Source organism: Heptranchias perlo, chromosome 25 (assembly GCF_035084215.1).
Source record: "Heptranchias perlo isolate sHepPer1 chromosome 25, sHepPer1.hap1, whole genome shotgun sequence".
Classification (NCBI taxonomy): Eukaryota; Metazoa; Chordata; class Chondrichthyes; order Hexanchiformes; family Hexanchidae; genus Heptranchias; species Heptranchias perlo.
The window spans coordinates 29206359-29228818 of record NC_090349.1 but is presented as its reverse complement, the minus strand read 5'-3'; the positions used below and the strand labels follow the sequence as shown (position 1 = coordinate 29228818).

At 42.9% G+C, this 22460-nt stretch overlaps 1 protein-coding gene across 5 annotated transcripts in view; it reads right to left on the bottom strand.

The window, feature by feature from the left end:
• The window catches only part of emid1 (EMI domain containing 1), a 323148-nt gene that overhangs the window by 245510 nt on the left and 55178 nt on the right, over nt 1–22460 (bottom strand). The window lies entirely within an intron of this gene.

Genomic DNA, 22460 nt, shown 5'->3' with positions numbered 1-22460 from the left:
ACTGACACACATCTCCTAGCAACCACTGGTAAAAGTCTGTAAGCAGCTTTGCTGTCTGCAGACAGCTCAACTGCCACAGGTAGTTTTATGTAATATTTGTTAATAACAATAATTGATATGGACTTCTCATTTATTTTTTTAAGACCGGCCTATTACTATTCTATTTCTCAATTTCCCAACTTTGTGTTCCTGGTGGGAAACCTCGTCTGCTGGGAGGGTCTATCGGAAAATATGGATGTGCATGGTGCATGATTTTATAACCATTTAAATGAATGGTCAGAAAGTCACATGCAGTGTGCACCCAAACTTCTGATAAACTTCCCCAGCAGGAAATAATCCTCACTGGGAACACAAAGTCAGGAAATGACCCTTAATGTGGGCATTGAAATCTTACGAGGTTCACTTCTCTTTGAGAGTGGTTTGAATAGTCACTCATTTCAGGCTGTAACACTTGTCAGTGAAAAGCAGTTGTTACTTCTATGTTTAATCAGTTGGGATTAAAATAAATTACATGTATGTGCTCCCCAACAGGTCAGCAACGATGGGTAACTTTGAATAAGGTACATCAATTGTAGAGAAAAATCTGCATGTATTATACTGCAGTCATTAATTTAAACAAATACGAATGGGATTCTGTGGGATTCACTCAGAAATAGATTCCATACTTGGTTGTCATTTGAATTGGATTTTCACTCAAAACATTTACAGTACATGGCAGGCCATATATTGCTCTATTCATCATATACCAAACTTATATTGATGGTAGATCAAGATCCATCTTGTTAAATTTATGCTGGTAAAAGTTCCAGGCAATTGGGTAAATATTTTAGTGCTCGTTCAATAAATTGTGATTTAGTGCAATTATGATATCCACGTGTTAAAATACAGAAGATAAAAAGTTGGTTTTGTACAAAAAAATGGTTATTTATTGGCACGATGACAACTGAACAGGATATTGCAATGACACCACTGAAAACAAATCTAAAACTAATTAAAACATAAGCCAGAAGGTTCTGTATATCCACAACATGCTCGTTCAAGTGTTGGAGGAGTAAAGCTTTGGCCACAATCCCATTTATAAGAGGAATAAAGGTACTTTTATGCCACTGGGATGTTCTACTGACAATGAGGTGCAAGACAACATAAACAACGCATTATATAAAATGTCGCAAGACCCAAAATGAAAAAGGAGAATGGAAATTTAATGCTGCTTTGCAATCTTTTGAAATGTGAGCTTTATAGAAAGGATTAGTTGGAAGCCACTGGCAATGTCTTCTGGTCTACTGAACTGTCAGTTGTATTACACTTTGTTAGACAAAGGTTGTAGTTGCCACTTTGGTGAATCAGTTTTCATACGCTGTGTTCTAGTTTATGACAGAGGGTACAGAAGGGCAAGTATCAGACACATGCTTTATTCCAAAAGATCCCATAGCTCATGACAGTGGCAAAATCAAGAATATGTTTATTAGGAATTTAAACCATAGATGAATACTATGGGCTCGATTTTTTTTTACCTGAACTCCCACCGATTTCGCATTGGATCTGGGGCGGATGAGGTAGAAACTCGCTTGGAAATTCCGCATCCCGGCCTCCCCTCATTTCCCAGGGAGAACACCCGGCAGCCGCAAGCCTATGGGCCCTGTGTAGCAAGTCTCCGCTCCCTGGTGCGACTCCCTGGCAGAAGTCAGGAGACTGCCTCCTTCCTGCACAACATTAAGGAAACGTTTCCATTTTTTTCTCTTTAGAATAGGTTGTGCAATTTTCATCTGCACTGGGTGATTCACAGAGCGCAAGTGAGGAGTAGCAGGGGTAGGTGGAAAGGACAGGCCATGAAGGAGGGCCAAGCTCACATCCTAGCTATTTTAAAGAGGACAGAGATACAGACTGGGGACCCAGCCTTGAAAATAAAAATGCTTTCTGTGCACCAGCAATTGCTGAATGTATTGGATTGTCTGCCAGGGAGCTTCCGCAACATGTTACAAATTGTGGAGGAGTCCACTACCAACTTGTGTGGGGTACCGGTGCATGGCATTGACACATTGCAGTCAACCATGGAGTGTGTGGTTACGTCAGTAAATGCTGCAGCTGGGCCCTACCTGCAGGCACAATAGTGACATCTCTCAGGGATGCTCATGCTGGGGCCATGCAGGCTCTGGGTTGCACAGTCTCCTCCACCTTGTATAGGCTGGGAGACCGAATGAGTTGGGGCTTCAGTCGCATCACAGATATCTTACAGTCTGCTCTCCCGCAGATCAGTGGGAGTACTGAGCCGCTGCCCGATAGTAGGGACAGTCGTGCAATGGGATGGAACCAGTTGCCATATCTCAAGATGTCAAAACGTCAGGTCGCTCTCCACCCCCTCAACCAAAGCCCACCCTGATAACAGAAAAACAGCTGAGCCAAACTGTCCTGGCACTACATGGACTGCAGCAGTTTAAGAAGGCGGCTCACCACCACCTTCTCAAGAGCAATTAGGGATGGGCGATAAATGCTGGCCTTGCCAGCGACGCTCACATCTCATGAATGAATAAAAAAAAATAGCTACCACGGCATTGCAGTCTGCAGCTGAGTCCTCTCAGGTCTGAGCTCCTAGAGGTCACTGACCACGGGCAGCTCAAGAGCCCTTATCTGAGCCACAGCAGCATTCCACCTCCCATGCTGAAGCCATGGGGGAGCACTTCTTAGGAGCACTAGAGGAGGAAAGAAAGCACTTAAGACAGGCACCATGAGCTCACACTTGGGTAATAACTAATGTGTAGGCATTTGTGTAAGCCAGTAAAATAATAAACATTTTTGAAACCCTTGTGTGCAGACCGTGTTCCTCCAGTAGCTGGTGACCCCGCAAGGTTAGTTGACGTAAACATCAATGTTGGTCTTTGGGCACATGCAGTTCATTTGAGTTCTGAATAGCTTAGTACCTTGCATGCGCTGGCTGGCACCTATATTATTATTTCTCTGAACTGATGGTCTAATTTCTGAGATCATGTACACAACTATTCAATAGTGCCCAGTCATTATTCATAATAATCAGATTTCTTTCACTTATAAATGAATAAAATAGATGCCAAGTTTGCCTTACATATAGCTGTAGTTACATTCACATAAATGTTTTTTGTAACATTCAGTATTAAAAGGATCGGGGGAAAGAGTACTTTTTGTTCAAATTTAATGAAGAAAATAATAGTGTGAGCAGATTTTTTTTGACATTTTGGTAAAAATGTCAAGTTTCTCAATAGCATGGAGGCGGTCAAGATGGGTCTCCCTTGTTACTAGGCTGCTCCATTGATGTTACTGATGGAATGTCCCATGGAAAGGCTTCACAGCAAACAGCACAATCACAGCTTCAGACAGGCCTGAGAGCCATTGCGGAATAGCTTGTTCCCAGGAAACCATGCAACCCAGCTGAGCAATGGCAACAATCCCTGACTTTTGTGGAAAAATGGGATTTTGCTCAAATTGTTTCGCCTTCCTGAAAACCACTGTTTTATAGAAAAGGCCTTTGTTCTTTCCAGGTGTTGTCTGAACTTAAAAATAACCCAACAGCACCGAGATGAAAAAAGCTTTAGGTATTCTCAAAATTTGAGAGGCAATTTTCCTTCAATTTAGAGTTCAATGACGACTTGTTATTAGATCTTTTTATACTAAGTGAAGCAGAAAACACAAAGAAATACTTTGAATGCAATCAAAAATAGTTAGCAGATATATTCAGATCAACCTGAACAAAAGTTATAGGAGATGCTAAATGGTCTGGAACTCCATGAGTACAAACAAATGTCATGGTTTTCACTTGCAACAGCTCATTTGCTTAGGTTAAAAAAGGCTATCAGCAAATTGCATAGGTGTGGATTTTTTCATCGTACATGATGCGAATATTATAGATTTTCCATTGGCATTTTTGCTGCATTAGGATCTTTTAGGCTGAGTTTTCAGAAATCCGCATATTAGCCGCCATAAATATAATACAGCATGAACTTAAGAAATCATGAAATGAGAAAAGATCTTCTGGCCCCCAGCAGTTTGTGTGTTAGCATACTACGCAGGAAGTGTGTAATGTGCGATCAGCTTCTATTTGAACTTGCTGCCTACACCCATGGCAGCAGGTTCAAATAGAACATTATTGCACTTTACTGTGCTACACAAACAGCAAAGGCAGAGCGGGGGGAAGAGGCTGTAAATATAGAAGTGAGCAGCTTCCACTGCAATTCTGCCCATCTCACTCACTTATTAAATTAATTTGTGCATTTTGTTGGTTAAGGGAATCCTGGAAAGGAGGGCAAGTGAAAACAGAAAGACTCCCTGGTAATTATGGGTGTCTTTAAAAAGTTGCTTGAAGCCCCCTCCCCAGAGATGCAATGGGGAATCATTACTAAAGTTCTGATTCATCATGAGGTGGTTAGGAGTCTTTACATCAATATAATCTTATGTAACATTGAGTCTTCTATCTCCCACTCTCTCTCCCCCGATCCCCCAAAAACGTAAATTTGAAAGAAGTGAATAAGTGCATATCACCAAGAGTTATTTGGTGACAGGTTTAATATTTTGTATACACATGGATTGTCATCTTGCCTCAGTAATTGCGCTCTTATCTCTGACAGAACATTGTGGGTTCAATCCCCACTGCAGTACATCAGCACATAATTTAGGCTGACGCTTCAGTGCAGTAGAGGGAATGCTGCATTGTCGGAAGTGCCATCTTATGGATGAGAAGTTAAACCAAGGCCTCATCAACCTGTTCAGGTGGACACAAAATATTTGATGGCACTCTTCAAAGAAGAGCAAGTGTGTCCTGGCCATCATTCATCCCTCAACCAACGTCGCCAAAACAGATTCATTAGTTATTTACCTCATTGCTGTCTATGGGACCTTGCTATGCACAATTTGGCTGCCATGTTTGTCTACATAACAACAGAGATTATACCTCAAGAAATTAATTCAATGGCTGTGACGCACTTTGAGATGTCCTGAGAACTTGAAAGATGCTCTCACAATGCAAGTTTGTTATTTATTTCTTACATTTAATTTTATTTTGTACAATTGCAAGATAACGATCATTGTGACTAACCTTTAAAATAGTTATAACTATCTGAATAATGAAAAATACTTAAGCTGCTGTCTGCCAGTGGAAGGGCTTGTATTTAAGTTCATACCAAGACAAAACAATAAGTATATAACCGTGAAAATGATGTCTTCAGTGTAAAAATTATGCAATATCTACAGCCATAGTTAATGGGATGCGACAGGCTTGGAGAATTTTAAAATGGGCTCAGGCCAAAAAAGCTTGAGAACCACTGACTGAACTGCTCAGCTTGACTTATTGCTTTCTTCTTACTGCCTCCAGCTATTTGAATATTCCATCTGCCTGCTGCTCTCAATAGTGGAAAATAATCTATATGTAAACTAGGCAGATTTATTACTGGCAGTAATTCCACTGCCGTTCAGAGGAAAATCTAGGCCTTTGTGACCCAGACCTGAACACTTTAATTAGAGTTTTAGCTCAAACAACATGGTTATATAATGGCTAACTGCACTAATCTTTTTCCATACATCATCAACCGGCTAGAATCCAAATTCTGTGGACATTGTCATTGTGTGCATCTCATGCATATCAGACATTATTCATTTCTGAAGCAGCCAAACTTTTAATTTCAAACGGTTAATTCATCTGCAGCCCAATTTTTAAAAGTTGAATCTGTGTGTAATTTACAACTTTGGTAAAATACTTTCACTTTGATAACCCTCTAAAATGTTTTAACAGCTAGCATTATAATACTTAACAAAGTATATTTACAGTATACAATCTGGAAAGTAACAATGGTGCACTGATAACGACAGAAACTCCCGTCCCATCTATTCTCAATCTTCCAAACCATATACTGTTGACCCCACTATACTCAAATTCAGAGAACTGCATCATTCCTCATTTACCCTCCACACATGGATTTCTCAATGATCAACCCAGTTCCCTATTACATGAAGATGAATTGTTTGCATTTTGCAAAAATCAATTAAACTAGGACTGAAAAAAGAATTCTTTTAGCCCTAGTTTCATTGATTTTTGTAAAATGCAACAATTCATTTTCACTCTTTCTATAAAAATTTACATGTCCACAATAGCTCAGATGGAGGCAGAATTCATCACAGCCCTCTTTTGGAGTATTTTGTACCATTGTTATACTGACAATTATATCAAGTTACATCAAAACTACAGCACAGAAACAGGCCATTCAGCCGAACTGGTCGATGCCAGAGTTTATCCTCCTCCCTCCCTACTTCATCTAATCGTATAGTCCAAAAACTGTTGGACTATAACCTGGTGTTGTAAGATTCCTTACATTTAATCCTATCAGGATACCCTTCTATTCCTTTCTCCGTCATGTGCTTATCTAGCTTCCCCTTAAATGTAACTATACTATTTGCCTCAACTACTCCTTGTGGTAGCACGTTCCACATTCTTACCACTCTTTGGGTAAAGACGGCTTTCCTGAATTCCCTATTGGATTTATTAGCGACTATTTTATATTTTTGACCTCTAGTTTTGGACTCCTCCACAAGTGGAAACATTTTCTCTGTGTCAACCCTATCAAACACTTTCATTATCTTAAAGATGTCTATCAGGTCTCCCCTCAGCCTTCTCTTTTCTAGAGAAAAGAGCTCCAGCCTGTTCAGCCTTTCCTGATACGTATATCCTCTCAGTTCTGGTATCATCCTTGTGAATCTTTCCTGCACCCTCTCCAATGCCTCTACATCCTTTCTATAGTGTGGAAAGCATAACTGTGCACAGTGCTCCAATTAATTTGGTAACAAATTCACTCCGGTTTTGGTGAAAATTTAACACGTTACTGATAGTGTGACAACAAGGTATAGACAAAGGGTGCATGGATTTCACTGAAATCTTTCTTTCACTGCCTGTCACACACTATCATAGGAACAGGAGTACACCATTCAACCCCTCAAGCCTGTTCCGCCATTCTATGAGATCATGGCTGATCTGTACCTCAACTCCATTTAACTGCCTTTCCTTGATACCCTTACCTAACAAAAATCGATCAATCTCAGTCTTGAACATTTCAACTGACCCAGCATCCTCAGCATTTTGGGAGAAGAGAGTTCCAGATTTCCTCTGCCCTTTGTGTGACGAAGTGCTTCCTGATTTCACTCCAAAATGGCCTTGCTCTAATCTTAAGATTATCATATAAATCTGACCTCTTTCCTTCCACTATTAATTAGGTTGATGTGTGTGACCTTGGACAACAAACTGTATATCCTGGTTTCCTCCAAAACATGCAGTGTCTGTTCATACACCAAGACACAGAAGCCTGAGCGTGTGCAGTGGTAATGTGGGTTTGGGAAAAAAATCCAAGTGTGCCAAGTATAAATTTAGTATTAAGTATGAATGAAGCAGAGCTGTTTCAATTCTATTTCACACACCCAGCTGCACTGCATTACCCAAGTGCTAACTAATCACTTGTCAGAATGAGTATTCACAGATCTCCAAAAGACAACTTTTTCCCTCAATTATTATTTTTTAGGTTACACAAACCCAGCTTCTTATGCTTAGGCAAGCAGCCAATTTATCATGACAAAAGAATACAACCTTGAACTATAGAAAGGGACAAATTAATGTGCCACCTAGCTGCAGAGTTTGTTATACAAGATGGATTTGTACATTCATTTCTCTTCAAGGCTTTGTATTTTTATGGTAGTTGACTCTTTGAAGTGCTGTGACGAATATCATAAAGAGACATTAAGCTGCTATTGATTTTGGTCTAACAGTACCAGAACTGTGGTGATTGTGAGTCCTGATGCACACAGATGACAACTGTAATGTCTATATGTTTGTGTACAAGAATTATGGCTGTTCGTGATAACTGAAGTACTGATTCAATGTACTAGCTGCGTCTGAGCGCCCAACTAGTGTACGTATACTCACCTATGAAAATGACCTGTGACCTCCCCCCCCCCCCGCACCCCAATTTCAAGCCAAAAAACAAATTGCACCAGCCCTACTTTCAAACATCAGTGGATTCAGCTTTTTGCACAAGCTTTTATTGCAACACTACACTCTCCCCTGCCCTCCCACTTCCTGTTCCTGGTCTACAATTGTCTTGGTGCCATGTGGCAGCAAAGCTGGGAAGAATCAGCGTATTCATTAAAATCAAATTACTCACTCTCTTTCAGAGTCACAGCAGCTTATGGGATGGCTTCACTGAGAGTGGGGAATTTGATTTTAATGTTCGAATACTGCCTCCACTTCATTAAGAAAACTGAGGAGCAGCTGATCAGAAAGAACCAGGAGCTGGAAGGGAAAGAAAGATGCAAAGGGAAACCTTAGAGTAGGAATGTGATGGAGGGGGTGGGGGGGGGGGGCGTGAAAGAGAAAAAGGTGGAAGACTCACGGACAAGTTAACCCCACCACTATCACTTCCACAGGGCCCTGAATTTCTACTCATACACCTTTTATATTCACAACAACAACTTGCATTTATATAGCGCCTTTCATGTACTGAAACGTCCCAAGGCGCTTCACAGGAGCGTTATCAAACAAAATTTGATACCGAACCACATAAGGAGATATTAGGACATGTGACCAAAAGCTTGGTCAAAAAGGTAGGTTTTAAGGAGCGCCTTATAGGAGGAGAGAGAGGTAGAGAGGCGGAGAAGGTTAGGGAGGGAATTCCAGAGCTTAGGGCCAAGGCAACTGAAGGCACAGCTGCCAATGGTGGAGCAATGAAAATTGAGGATGCACAAGAGGCCAGAATTGGAGGAGCGCAGAAGTCCACCTCCATAACACCCATTTCCGCCCTGCCTCATTCCATCTGCTGCCGAAATCCTCATCACCTCCAGACTTAACTCCTCCAATGCTCTCCTGGCCAGTCTCCCAGCCTCCACCCTTCCTTAAACTTCAGCTCATCCAAAACTTTGCTGCCCATATCCTATCCCGCACAAAGTCTCACATTGCCGCACATTGGCTCCCCATCCCCCAATGCCTCAAATTTAAAATTCTAATCCTCATGTTTAAATCCCCTTATGGCCTCACCCATCCCTATATCTATAACCTCCCACAGCCCGACAACTCCCCCAGGAATCTCATTCCTCTGGCCTTGTGGATCCTCGCCTCCCTTTGACTCACCATTGGAGGCCTTCATCCCTGAGCTCTGGAATTCCCTCCTTAAACCTTTCTATCTCTCCACCTTTAAGGCCCACCTCTTTAGGCCCACCTCTTTCACCAAGCTTTTAGTCACCCCTCCCAATAGCTCCCCCTTTGGCCCAACATCAATCTGTGTCTGATTTTGCTTCTGTGAAGTGCCATGGGATGTTTTCCTTTGTTAAAGGCACTATATAAATGCAGATTGTTGTTGTTTTCTTCTCCTGAATATGTTGACTCCTCACTGAGGTACGGCTCCATAAGCATTGAATGCCCTCTGGAACCGGCTCAAGTGGCTGTTATGGGTGAGCCTAGGCAGTGAACATCATCAGGCTACTTGAGCCAGATTCCATCCTGGTCCAACATCCACACATGTAGACTTCCAGCAGGGTGCACTGGGTAATGATCAGGAACAGGAATACCAGCCTATTTTCTCCTACCTAACCTAGGGGCACTGAGATCAACTGTAGCGGCACTAACGCTGCCTTAGCGAATATCGATTGTAAACAATTTTACAACACCAAGTTATAGTCCAACGATTTTATTTTTAATCCCACAAGCTTTTGGGGGCTTTCCCCTTCCTCAGGCGGTGTGGAAGGGGAAAGCCCCCAAAAGCTTGTGGGATTAAAAATAAAATCGTTGGACTATAACTTGGTGTTGTAAAATTGTTTACAATTGTTAACCCCAGTCCATCACCGGCATCTCCACATCTTAGCGAATATCAGCTAACTCAGCACAGACTTGGTATCAAACCTGGGACCTTTCTGGTAAGTATGGCTCAGTGAGTTACTAGATATACTCATTGATCTTTTGAGCACATTAAGATGTCAACATTTATGTTACAGTTACAGTTCCCACAGAAATCCATTTTTCCTATAAATAAAGCAGCCCAAATTCCAATGCATAGAGGAATATTCAAAAACGATCATGCATGTCATTTTACTTTTCTGCAAACATAGAACATATGTTGAACCATATGATTTCTGGAACTGCTTCATTTCTCAACAAAATAGCATGGAAATGGCAGTTAGCATATGAACACCAGGCATGTAAAAACGTGCATTAACTGTTCATTCCAGTGGCCCCCAGGGAGGTGCTAGCAGGTCAGAGTAACTTACTTCTGAAATGCAAATGGTCTATAAATGGTCCCCTAAGAGGAGTACATTTCGGCTTTGTAAACAAAAGCCAAGTATAAAGTGCTTTGAAAAAAAATCCAAAAAGCCCAGGACAAAATCTCCCTGACCTTTACCAACAGCACGTCGCCACGGCAACAGATTTAAGGGCCTGCTTTTTGGTGCTGGGTAGTAAGTCATTGACACACCAGAGAATTTATTGACACACCTCATTGTGAAGGTCAGTGGCAGCAGTATAATACGCTGAGGAATGAAACAATATAGGACTTGGGTAATGATCTATCCAAAGTCTAATCCTGAATTAACTACTTCAGCTGTATAAGTGCCAGCTCAAAGTATAATTTAGTGTTCCTGAGGGCTTGTGCTGCAAGCAGGTTTTATTCCTTAGATGGTGTTAGAAATTCTATTTGTCAAATGAGACCCAGAACAAATGGTTGCTGTGAACATTAGGCACTTGATTCTTGAAGCTTAAGCAACAGCAGTTCCTTAGAGAATTGCATTATTAAATTTTGTTTTTCCATAATCAAGACATTTATTTTCCTTGTAATTCTTTAATTAAGTGACCAGACAAAATAAAAGTTTAAAACTTTTTGTCCGGCTACTTTAAATTATAACAGATAATAACAATAGTGAATTCGGGAGATAAATTAACATTACAGCCTGTAAAACTTGATCGGTTTCTTCACAAAGCCCAGTGGGGTTTTTCTGTGCATTTTAACCTCTGTAGCAGTAATCTAAGCATTTGTTGTGCAAATTTATCATGCCTGAAGATCTCACCAACATGGAAGCAGTTTAGTCTGTATTGTCAAGACCTTCTCCTGTACTATATGACTGCAGTATAAACTGAGTGATTCTGTAGCATGGAACAGTATCAATGTAAAATACACCATCAATGTAAAAAAAAAATCAGCTGAATGGAAGAACCTCTGGCAAGAAAGAAAATGAAAAAAAAGAGAAAAAAGAAAAAGCTAATAAAAAGAAAAAAGAATTAATTTACATTTATATGGCATCTTTCATGATCTCAGGATGTTCCAAAGCACTTCGTAGTCAATGAAGAACTTGTGAAGTGTAGTCACTGTTGTAATGTAGGGAAACGTGGCAGTCAATTTGCACACAGTAAGGTCCCACAAACACCAATAGGATAAATGACTAGATAGCCTTTTTTTTAAAGTAATATTGGTTGAAGGATAAATGTTGACCAGGACACTAGGAGAACTGCCCTGCTCTTTTTCGAATAGTGCTGTGGGATCTTTTAGGCCTGCCTGATAGGGCAGACGGGCCTCAGTTTAACGTCTCATCCGAAAGACGGCATCTCTGGCAGTGAAGTGCTCCCTCAGTACTGCACAGAAGTGTCAGCATAGATTACGTACACAGGTCTCCAGCATGGGGCTTGAACTCACGGCCTTCTGACTCAGAGGCGAGGCTGCTAGTGCTGAGTCAAGGATGACACCAATTTAATTATGCATTGCAAGTTATTAATCTTTTTGTGTAAAATCTAATATAAACATAGCTCCTCCAGTTCCATCGCAAGCTTCAATGTACTCACTCTGATCATCTCCTTCTGATCTTCCTCCATTATATTTACTAGTGTGATTTCCATTAAGCAAGTGTCATATGTCTGTCCCATTACACACATCTTTTTCCACATATGGGGATAAATTTTAACCTCAAAGAGTGGGTGGGTTGGGGGCGGGGAGTCAATGAAAATTGTTGAATTTTAGAGTGGGAACGAATCCCGAACGCTCCAAGCCGCCGAGTTCCGCGTTTGACCCAGACGTATCTGGGTGCGCGCGCACTTTTGGAACCCAAAGTCGATATTTAAAGGTGCAATTAAGGTAGCTGAAGTAGTTAAGGCCATTAAATTTTAGTGTATTGAGGCAGGCAAACAATTTTAACTCTACCTTAAAGTGTCTCCTGTGGTCTCTGAAAGACGCCATGAAAACAGAGGCGAGTTGCAGTTGGCAGCCATTTGGACCTTTAAACCAGTGATTTATTCACATGTGAATAAAAGGTGAGTTTTTGCAGCAGGGCAATCAGTTCTCTCAGACAAACCTTTGGCTGGGAATTCTGTTTAGACTGAGATGTCTTTGTTCACATTCAGAATTCTTGTGTTCACACATATTTACCTACAGTTTGGACCCCCTCAAACTGACACCATCAGGATGGGGGGTGGGGGAGTGCAATGGATTTATTCAGCAGCGCATCTGAGGAGGAGTCACATCACCATCTGCGGCAGGCACAGCATAAAGTTCCGGGACTTGCAGCTCCACAAGACAGAGGTGCGCCACAAGAACCAGCAGAATAGCAGAGAGGGGAACCAACGGAGGGGCCGAGGTCGCAGGAAGCACGAGCCGCGTGGGAGGGTCTACGGGCAGAAGCTGAGCTTCCTGGATCTCTCTGAGGAGCAGTGCCTACGGAGGCTCAGATTGGGTCGCCAGGTGGTCGCAGACATCTGCTTGCTTCTTTGTGCAAAGCTGCTCTTGGCTGGGCCTGGTGGCCATGCATTGCCCGTCACAGTTAAAGTCACCACTGCCCTCAACTTCTTCACCTCCAAATCCTTCCAGGGCGCCACCGGTGACATCACCAGGATCTCTCAGTCGAATGCGCAAGTGTATATGACAGGTCACAGGTGGCTTGTTTCCCAGGTCATCCGACTACGTCAACATCCCCATCGATGACATCAGCCAGACTGAAAGGGCGATGGGTTTCCATTCTCTAGCTGACTTCCCACGGGTATAGGGTGCAAATTGATTGCACAAATGTAGCAATCCGAGGACCTGCGTGTGAGCCAGGACTGTTCATCAACAGAAAGGGATGTCACTCCATCAATGCTCAGCTGGTTTGCGACCACGAGAAGAGGTTTCTGCAGGTGTGTGTCAAATTCCCTGGCAGCTGTCGTGATTCCTTCATTCTGTACGAATCCAACATCCCGACCCTCTTCCATGCACAAAACATACGTAAGGGCTGGCTCCCTGGAGACAAGGGATACCCCCTGCAGACGTGACTCATGACACCTCTGAGAAACCCCACTGCCGAGGCACAGCAGCGGTACAATGACAGTCATATCACCACCAGGTCTGTCATTGAAAAAGCCATAGGAATGCTCAAGATGCGCTTCAGGTGCCTGGATCGATCTGGAGGATCCCTTCAGTACTCACCGGCGAGGGTGTGTAGAATAATAGTCGTGTGTTGCATCCTGCACAACATCGTTTAACAGAGAGGGTTACAGGCGGATGAGGTCCCAAGCGCTCATGAAGCAACTGCATCTGCCATCAACATTGAAGAGGAGGAGGAGGAGGAGGACGACCATGGGCAACCCATCGGCAGAGCAGTGGCTCACCCGTCTGCTTGTGATGCCAGGGATTCACTCATATTTGATTGCAGATCTCCTGATGAGAATCTAAGTGAAGATAGTCAAGTACTCAGACCACCTGGATGAGCACCACCACCTACACCAGTCTCCCCCACCCCCCACAACCCCCTTACACAAAACATTCCTATAACCACACATACACCCATTGTAAACACACCCACTGGGTGGCATCAAGTCTTGCCATTCATGATGAAGCACACAAAAGGACGCTTTCACAAAAGGGACTCAAGAATGGGCAAGACGTGGCAGTGGTGGTGAGAATTATAACATTTAATGTGCATTTAGCAAATTAAATTGCTAAATGTCATTCCGTCAGACACCCTTGTGCATATCCTTGGTGATTATAAAACCTTAGACTTCGTCTTTCTAGCGCTTCTACGTGGTGCATCCCCCGTGGCTTCAGCAGAGGTAGTAGCAGGTTGCTCAGATTCACGCCCTGACTGCTTAGATGCTTTCGGCCTACGACCTCTGGGTTTTGGGCTCCGCCAAGACTGCTGCACCTGCACCCGTGCAGGGGAAGAGTTGGACATCTGGAGGGGAGTCAGCATTGTGGGTACTGGTTGAGGGGGGTGAGCAACTGGTGAGACATGGGGGCGCTTCCTCCTGTCTGCCGGGTACAATATTTGCCACCTACTCCTTACAGCGACTTGCAGCAACTCCGGTGAGGTGTCACTGAACCTGGGTGCTAGCCTCCTCCTCTGCTCCTTCTTGTTAAATTACTCCTTTCTTCCTGAAAACCCATGGTTGCAATGGCCGTTTAAATAATCCAGGTCCCAGCACGTCATTCGGGTGCGCAGTGCGTCCGCTGCGCAGCCTGCAGATGCCAAACCAAGAAGCCACATTAAGGGCCCTCAATTATGTCATGATCGCTCGAGAAAAAGCGTGAAAATTTTTTCCGGGTTTCCCACGTGCTCATTGACCGCCCCCCTGCTGAGATTCCACCGGGATGTTAAAAATTACCCCATGGTCTTGTGCACATATTGGTGCACAAATGTATCCTGGGATGACTCCCCCTTGAAGATGATCTTCTTTTATAGCAACTCAGCAACCCCAACAGCTAAGATCAAGAGCTTGCTGGCGTGGGCCTGCATTCCACTATAACGATGATACTCCAGTGCACTATGCCAGTACACCACAGCTACAGCCATTTTAATACTGTCTCTGCAATGTAATTTAAGCTTAGAGTCTTAATGATTGTAAAATAGCTGTTGAGAAAATCCATGTATGATGCCCAACAAAACTAAGCCATCAATTTATCTTCAATATAATGGACCCAAAGTCTATGATAATTATACATGACCCTTGTGGAAATGAACAGTCCTACCAATGAATTTTACACTCAGTGAAGACATGCACAGTAATTTGGTATAATTGTGGATGCAAGAAAATCAAAGATAAATTTGGAGAGAAATTTAGGGCTGGGACACTCGATTGTTATCCATTTAACTAGAAAATCCTTGTTTAAGGCCTGAAGCATACTAATGTGTCCAGCTGATGCGATGGTTAGAAACAATGCCATTTCTAATGAAAGAGATGTTCCATCACATATCACTACTAGTTCAAATGGACTTAAAGTTTGCTTGGATAACACCAAGTTTATATTACATGCCTGAAGGATGGTTTAATTGATGAAAGAAAGCCTTTAATAAAATGGATACGGTCAGCCTCTGCCTAAATGCCACCCAAGGCTTAGTTAAAGCAGACAGATAGAACTGGTTAAATATTCCAATGTAAATTTAGAGAAATGAAGCCAACCGCAGGTAATAAACTAACATTTTGTTTTTTGCTGTGTTCCTTGAATGATATAACCCCTAAAGGCCAATATTTTAAGCAATGTCTACTTCATATTAAATTCATGCTGGTCTTGAAAGAAAGCTCCCGGAGCATATACATAGAAATCACTTTTAATGATTATTCCAAGTTCCTCATAAATAAGTTTTATATTTGATTCACTATTTAGTGAGTGCTCTGTACATCTTTAAATAGGTGACCGAGAGAATCTGTGCCGTTGCAAAACAGATTACATTTTATTTAATTATCAGGCCTGCTCAATCAAGTAAATCATATTGTGACTCCTCAATATAATTAGTTTCTGCATTTTAATGCTATCAAGAAGTTTTATAGCCCATTTTCCAAAAATTGTGGATATACCTCTAGCTTTTGGGTAACTCTGGATGTCTTGGCAGATACTTGCACCATGTGGTGTGGTACTATCAGAATTAGTCAAGAAAGTTCAAGGTTCAACTCCCCGTTTGTGTTGAGTTTATTAACGTCAGTTTGGGTGGGGGTCAGGGCATTAAAATTGGCCTCATCATTCCTGGGCCAGCAAAGAAAAATTAGAAAATCGGCCAAGATTCCATTCTTAGGGTACAGCACTTGTGGAAATCAGGCAATGACAGGATTGGACTTAGCTATGGTACTCTCATGGTCAAGTGCTTTGCTTGCACTCACAGTCCAGGCATAACAACAACAAAAACTTGCACTTATATAGTGCCTAGCATAGTAAAACATTCCAAGGCAATTCACAGGAGCAATTATCAAGCAAAATTTGACTGAAGTTCAACCTCTCAGATGCAATCCATCTGCACCAGGGGTCATTTCCTCCCTAAGTTTGATTAGTTTATCAATTATCTGCCCCTTTTCTATCTTAAATGTTTTAATATCTTTTTCGATCTCTTCTTCTAATGTCCTTCCCACCTTTTTTGTCTCCCTGGTAAATATGGAGGCAGTGTAACTAATTAATTTTCCTGCCATTTCGCTGTCGTTAACTGTGAGTTTATCTTGTGCATCTTTTAGTGGCCCTTTCCCTATTCTGATTTTTCTTTTGTTATTTATGTGTCTGTAAAATACTTTACTATTTCTTTTTATATTCCTTGATAATTTAATCTCGTAGTTCCTCTTTGCTTTCCTAATTGTTTTTTTGACTTCTTTTCTAACCTCTTCGTATTCCCTTTTGTCATCCTCTCCTTTGTTGTCTATGTACTTATAGTATGCCTTTTTCTTTAGTTTCAATTTTACCATTATCTCTTTATTCATCCATGGTGTTTTATTATTGGCTAGTTTGTTCTTGCTTTTTCGAGGAATATATTTCTCCTGAACTCTGTTGATCACTGTTTTAAATATTATCCACTGCTGTTTGATCTCTTTGTCTGTCGACATTTTTTTTTCAGTTTACCTTCCTTAGGTCCATTCTCAGCCCCTAAAATTGGCTTTTTTCCAATCCATTACTTTGGTCTTTGTCTTACTTATGTCTTTCTCAATTGTTATTTTAAACCTCATGATGTTATGATTGCTATTGCCTAGATGCTCCCCCATGCTTACTTCTCTAATATGTTCCGGTTCATTTCCCATTACTAGATTCAGCAGTGATTGCTCTCTTGTTGGGCTTCTCACATACTGGGTAAGAAAGGAGTCATGTACGCACTGTAAAAACTCCATTCCCTACCTCTTCTTGCCAGTTTATTTGGGGGTAGTTGAAATCTCCGATGTATATTATTCTATGTTTTTTACTCATTTCATAAATTTGTCTACATATTTCATCCTCCACTTCCCTTCCACTATTAGGCGGTCTGTAGAATATACCTATTAACATGTTTGATCCCTTCTTATCCTTTTTCTCTGGATTCTGTTTCTATCTTAATTTTATTATGTCCCTTTTTTCTATTGACATTATGTTGACTCTTATTAATACAGCTACCCCACCCACTTCTTCCTTCCCTATCTTTTCTAAATACATTATATCCTGCAATATTTAACTGCCAGTTCTGTTCCTTATGTAGCCCATGTTTCAGTTATCCCTACCACATCTGGCTCCTTGCTATAAATTATTGCCTCCAGTTCCCCTGTTTTGTTTCAGATGCTGTGTACATTGCTCTACAGGCAATTTAATTTGTTTTTTTAGTAATTGTTCCCCTCCCTTTATTTTTAACAGTCATTTTGTACTCATATTCTATAACTATATTTGTTCCCTGACCGTTTATGTTACCCTTATTCCTTAACTTGGTCTGACCTGTACTCTCATTTCCTATTTCTTTTTTCTTCAGACTTATGTATTCTTCCCCAGATCCGTCCCTCTGTTTTACAAGCTTAAAGTCCTATTGACAGCCCTATTTATCCTTTCTGCCAGGACACTGGTCCCATTCCACAGGTGAAGCCCGATCCAGCAGTTCAGCTCCTTCCTGTCCCAGTACCGGTACCTGTGTCACATGAAATGGAACCCGGACTTCCCATTTCACTCTTTCAGTCTTGCAATCACTTTCCTGATCTATTTATCCCTAAGCCAATTAGTACGTGGTTTGGGTAGTAATCCCTAGATTACCACCTGTGAGGTCCTGTTTTTTTAATTTAGTCCCTAACTTCTGATATTCCCTTAGCAGGACCTCCTCCCTTTTCTTCCCTATGTCATTGGTCCCAACATGGACTATGACAACTGGATCCTTTATCCTTACATCAGGTAGGCAACACACCCTTCTGGACTCTCAGTCATGACAGCAGAGGATGCTTTCTATCCCCCTAATTGTAGAATCCCTATAACTACAACCTTTATAATCTGCTTTCCCCCCCACTCCTTGGACTGCCTCCTGCTCCACGCTGCCATGGTTAGCATTCTGGTTGTCCGCCCTGCAGTCTACTGGGTAAATTTTAACGGGGAGCTAGGAAGAGGACCGGGGTTGGGGGGGGTTGGGGGGGGGGGGGGATTTCCTGACAGGAAACCCGGAAGCGCGGGTTTCCCGGAAGTCCTTACGTTTTTGACGTAAGGACATCTTTCATTCTTTTTCTGTAGGTTTCCCGCCTGACAGCCAGCCAGATTGACAGGCTAACTGACTGGGGGAGACCGCGGACTGGGGGGGCGGAGACCGCGGACGGGGGAGGGGGGCGGGCGGAGACCGCGGACGGGGGGGGGGGTGCGGGCAGAGACCGCGGACGGGGGGGGGAGCAGGCAGAGACCGCGGATGGGGAGGGGGCAGAGAGGCGGAGACCACGGACGGGGGGGGGCAGAGAGGCGGAGACCGCGGACGGGGGGGGCGGAGGGCGGAAACCGCGGATGTGCGGCGGCGGAGAGGCGGTGACCGCGGACGGGGGAGGGGGGCGCGCGGTGACCGCGGACGGGGGAGGGGGGCGCGCGGTGACCGCGGACGGGGGAGGGGGCGCGCGGTGACCGCGGACGGGGGAGGGGGCGCGCGGTGACCGCGGACGGGGGAGGGGGGCGCGCGGTGACCGCGGACGGGGGAGGGGGGGCGCGCGGTGACCGCGGACGGGGAGGGGGGCGCGCGGAGAACGCGGACGGGGGAGGGGGGCGCGCGGAGACCGCGGACGGGGGAGGGGGGCGCGCGGTGACCGCGGACGGGGGAGGGGGGCGCGCGGAGACCGCGGACGGGGGAGGGGGGGCGCGCGGAGACCGCGGACGGGGGAGGGGGGCGCGCGGAGACCGCGGACGGGGGAGGGGGGCGCGCGGAGACCGCGGACGGGGGAGGGGGCGCGCGGTGACCGCGGACGGGGGAGTGGGCGCGCGGTGACCACGGACGGGGGAGGGGGCGCGCGGAGACCGCGGACGGGGGAGGGGGGCGCGCGGAGACCGCGGACGGGGGAGGGGGGCGCGCGGTGACCGCGGACGGGGGAGGGGGGCGCGCGGTGACCGCGGACGGGGGAGGGGGGCGCGCGGAGACCGCGGACGGGGGACGGGGGAGGGGGGCGCGCGGAGACCGCGGACGGGGGAGGGGTAGTGTAAAGAATGATCGTTGTAAGGAATGTCTAACATGTCTGTAATTTGAGCTGTCCCAATCCAACAGTATTGATGCAATGACCTTTGTACATTATCTTCTACATTTTGGCAGATCCCCTTAGATGTAGCCTGTGGTAGATCAGTGTCAATCTTTTAGTTCAAGTCTCCAAAGGCAGAATTTCCAGAAAACGATTTGCCTTTCAGCTGTCCCTCTTGTGTATGAATACATGCCTTGTAGTTTTTACAAAACAACAATTCATCATTTAGAGGAGTTTGATAAAGAGTTAAATAACTATATAATAACAGCAACATGGTCTTACTAAAGAGCTTAATCAAGTCTTGACATCATTGTTTTCAGCCTGGAACAAACAGTTCCATTGTAACATTTTTGCATTACATCCAACAAAACGTAGAAAACATAATTAAGTCAGTTCTGTGCTTTATTCTATTCTTCTGTGACACTTACATCTACAGGTGAACAAGGTCATACATCAGAGGATATAAATGTGGTTTCATTGCTGTGAATTCTTGTGCATTTTTTTTAACACCCAGTGTAATCTTGCATATTAGAGAGCCATCACAAGAAAAATCATTGTTTCCCTTTGCGTTTAAATAGCTCATTGGATAATTATTGCAATCACAAGTACGGATTTAACATTTTCTATTATATTTGCATACTGAACTATAAAAAGTGAAAACACAATCTAATAAACAAATCAAATAATGCAATATTACATTTCAAGAACAAAAGCTGGGATAAATAAACACTGGTCTGCAGAGACTAAGTAGCTGAAAAAAAAATCAGAACTTCAAGTAATGAAAGTATAGCCACTGGTACAGCTGCCAAATACTCAGTGCCCTGGCATCAGCTCTAGTTTGCCATTACATGCAAATTTGCTAGATATCTAACTCTCTAATTATCACTGACAGCGGGAAATCGAATTCTTAAGAATACCCTTGCAAAATTATCCTTTGTCAGCTTTTGCCAACTGTTATTGTGCTCTTTGGATTTTTTTTTTGGATGATATTCAGCCAGAGATGTGTCTGATGAAAAACATTTGGAATTGTCCTTTGCCGGCCAATTCCAGCTCCAACCATTTTTTTTAAAACAACAAAAAGAATGGCTACTGTTGGGATTTATTCTCGGACTTTCAAATATAAAAAAGTATTTGGAGACAAGCTTAACTTTGAATATAGGATATTGTTACAACTTCAGATTTTTATTAAACCATTTTCTCACTCAACAGTGGTTCTTGCAAGTGGACCCTGTCCCTTTTGATGTGCAAGTTGAATCTTTTCCAAAATCTACCATGAATAGTGACGAGCCAGAATTAGTTAACAATCTGACGGTAAGGGAACATCTTGCAAACAGTGACCATAACATGATCAAATTTGATATTGAGTTTGAGAGGGAGAAGGGAGATTCACAAACCAAGGTTTTAAATTTAAGTAAGGCAGACTTTGAAGGGATGAAACATAAATTGATCACAGTAAACTGGGCTGAACTGTTAATGGGTAAACCTACAAACAAACAGTGGAGGTATTCAAATAAATAGTTAGTGTAATGCCAAACCAGTACATACCCCTAAAAGGTAAAAGCTCCACTGTGTAGTTAAGCATGGTCAACAAATGAGGCAAGATACAGTATCAAGCTAAACAAAAAGACTTACACATATGCAAGGAAAAGTCGAAATCCAGTGGACTGGGAGAGCAATAAAAAGCAACAAAAAGGGATACAAAGAAAGTACGAAGAGGTACAAAAAGGAAATATGAAAAATACATTGCGAGGGATTTCAAAGCTAATAGTAAATGTATTTATAAATATATTAAGAAAGAGAACGATAAAGGAGAATTTACGCCCATTAAAGACAGACATAGGTGATACTGTAATTGAAAATAATGAAATGCAGACTTGCTAAATGAATACTTTGTATCTGTCTTCACAGTAAAGGAAGGATAAAATACCAGTGGTACAAGGGAAACTAAAAATAAGTTAAAAGGGAGGAATTTATTGGAGTTACTACAAGTAAAAAAAATGGGACTGAAGATAAACAAATCTCCAGGACTTGATGGATTTCCACTCCAGGTATTAAAGGAAATAGGTGAGCAAATTGCAAATGAGTTAGTCATAATTTTCCAAAGCTCTCTTGATTCAGGAACTGTGCCGCTGGATTGGAATATTGCAAATGTCATTCCATTATTTAAGAAGGGATGGAGAGAGAAATCTTTTAACTACAGACATCAGTCAGTTGTGGGGAAGTCACTGGAATCTGTTATCAGTGACAAAGCACTTGGACAAGTATGAGCTGATCAGAGAGAGTCAGTATGGATTTGTAAAGGGTAAGTCATATCTGACTAATCTAGTAGAATTTTTTGAGGAGGTGACTAACATGGTGGATAAGGGAGTCTCTATGAATTTTACCTATATGGACTTCCAGAAGGCATTTTTTAAGGTTCCGCACAAGAGATTATTAGCAAAAATGAAAGTGCACGGAATTGGAAGCAATGTTGCGACATGGGTTGGAAATTGATTGGGAGGTAGGAGACAGAGAATAGTGATAAAGGAAACATACTCTGAGTGGCAAGATGTAACAAGTGGTGTTCCCCAGGGATCTGTACTGGGGCCTCAGCTTTTCATCATATATATCAATGACTTGAATGAAGGAATAGAGAGTTGTAAATCCAAGTTTCCAGATGACGCTAAGTTGGGAGGCACAGTAAGTTGTGCAGATGGGAGCAGGAAGTTACAAAAGGGACATAGACAGACTAAGTGGGTGGGAAAAACTATGGCAAATGGAATTTAATGTGAGCAAGTGTGAGGTGGTCCACTTTGGATCTAAGAAAGACAAATTGGAATATTTTCTTAATGGTGAGAAACTAGGAACTGTGGAGGAGCAAAGAAATTTGGGTGTCCATGAACACAAATCACTAAAAGCTAGTGAACAGTCACAAAAAAGTAATGGAATGTTGGCCTTTATCTCAAGAGGAGGAAGTTATGCTTCAGTTACACCAAGCCTTGGTCAGACCCAGATGATTTCCAGGCCTTCCAGAACCAACGCCACATGGATCCCCAGCAATTCTTCTGTT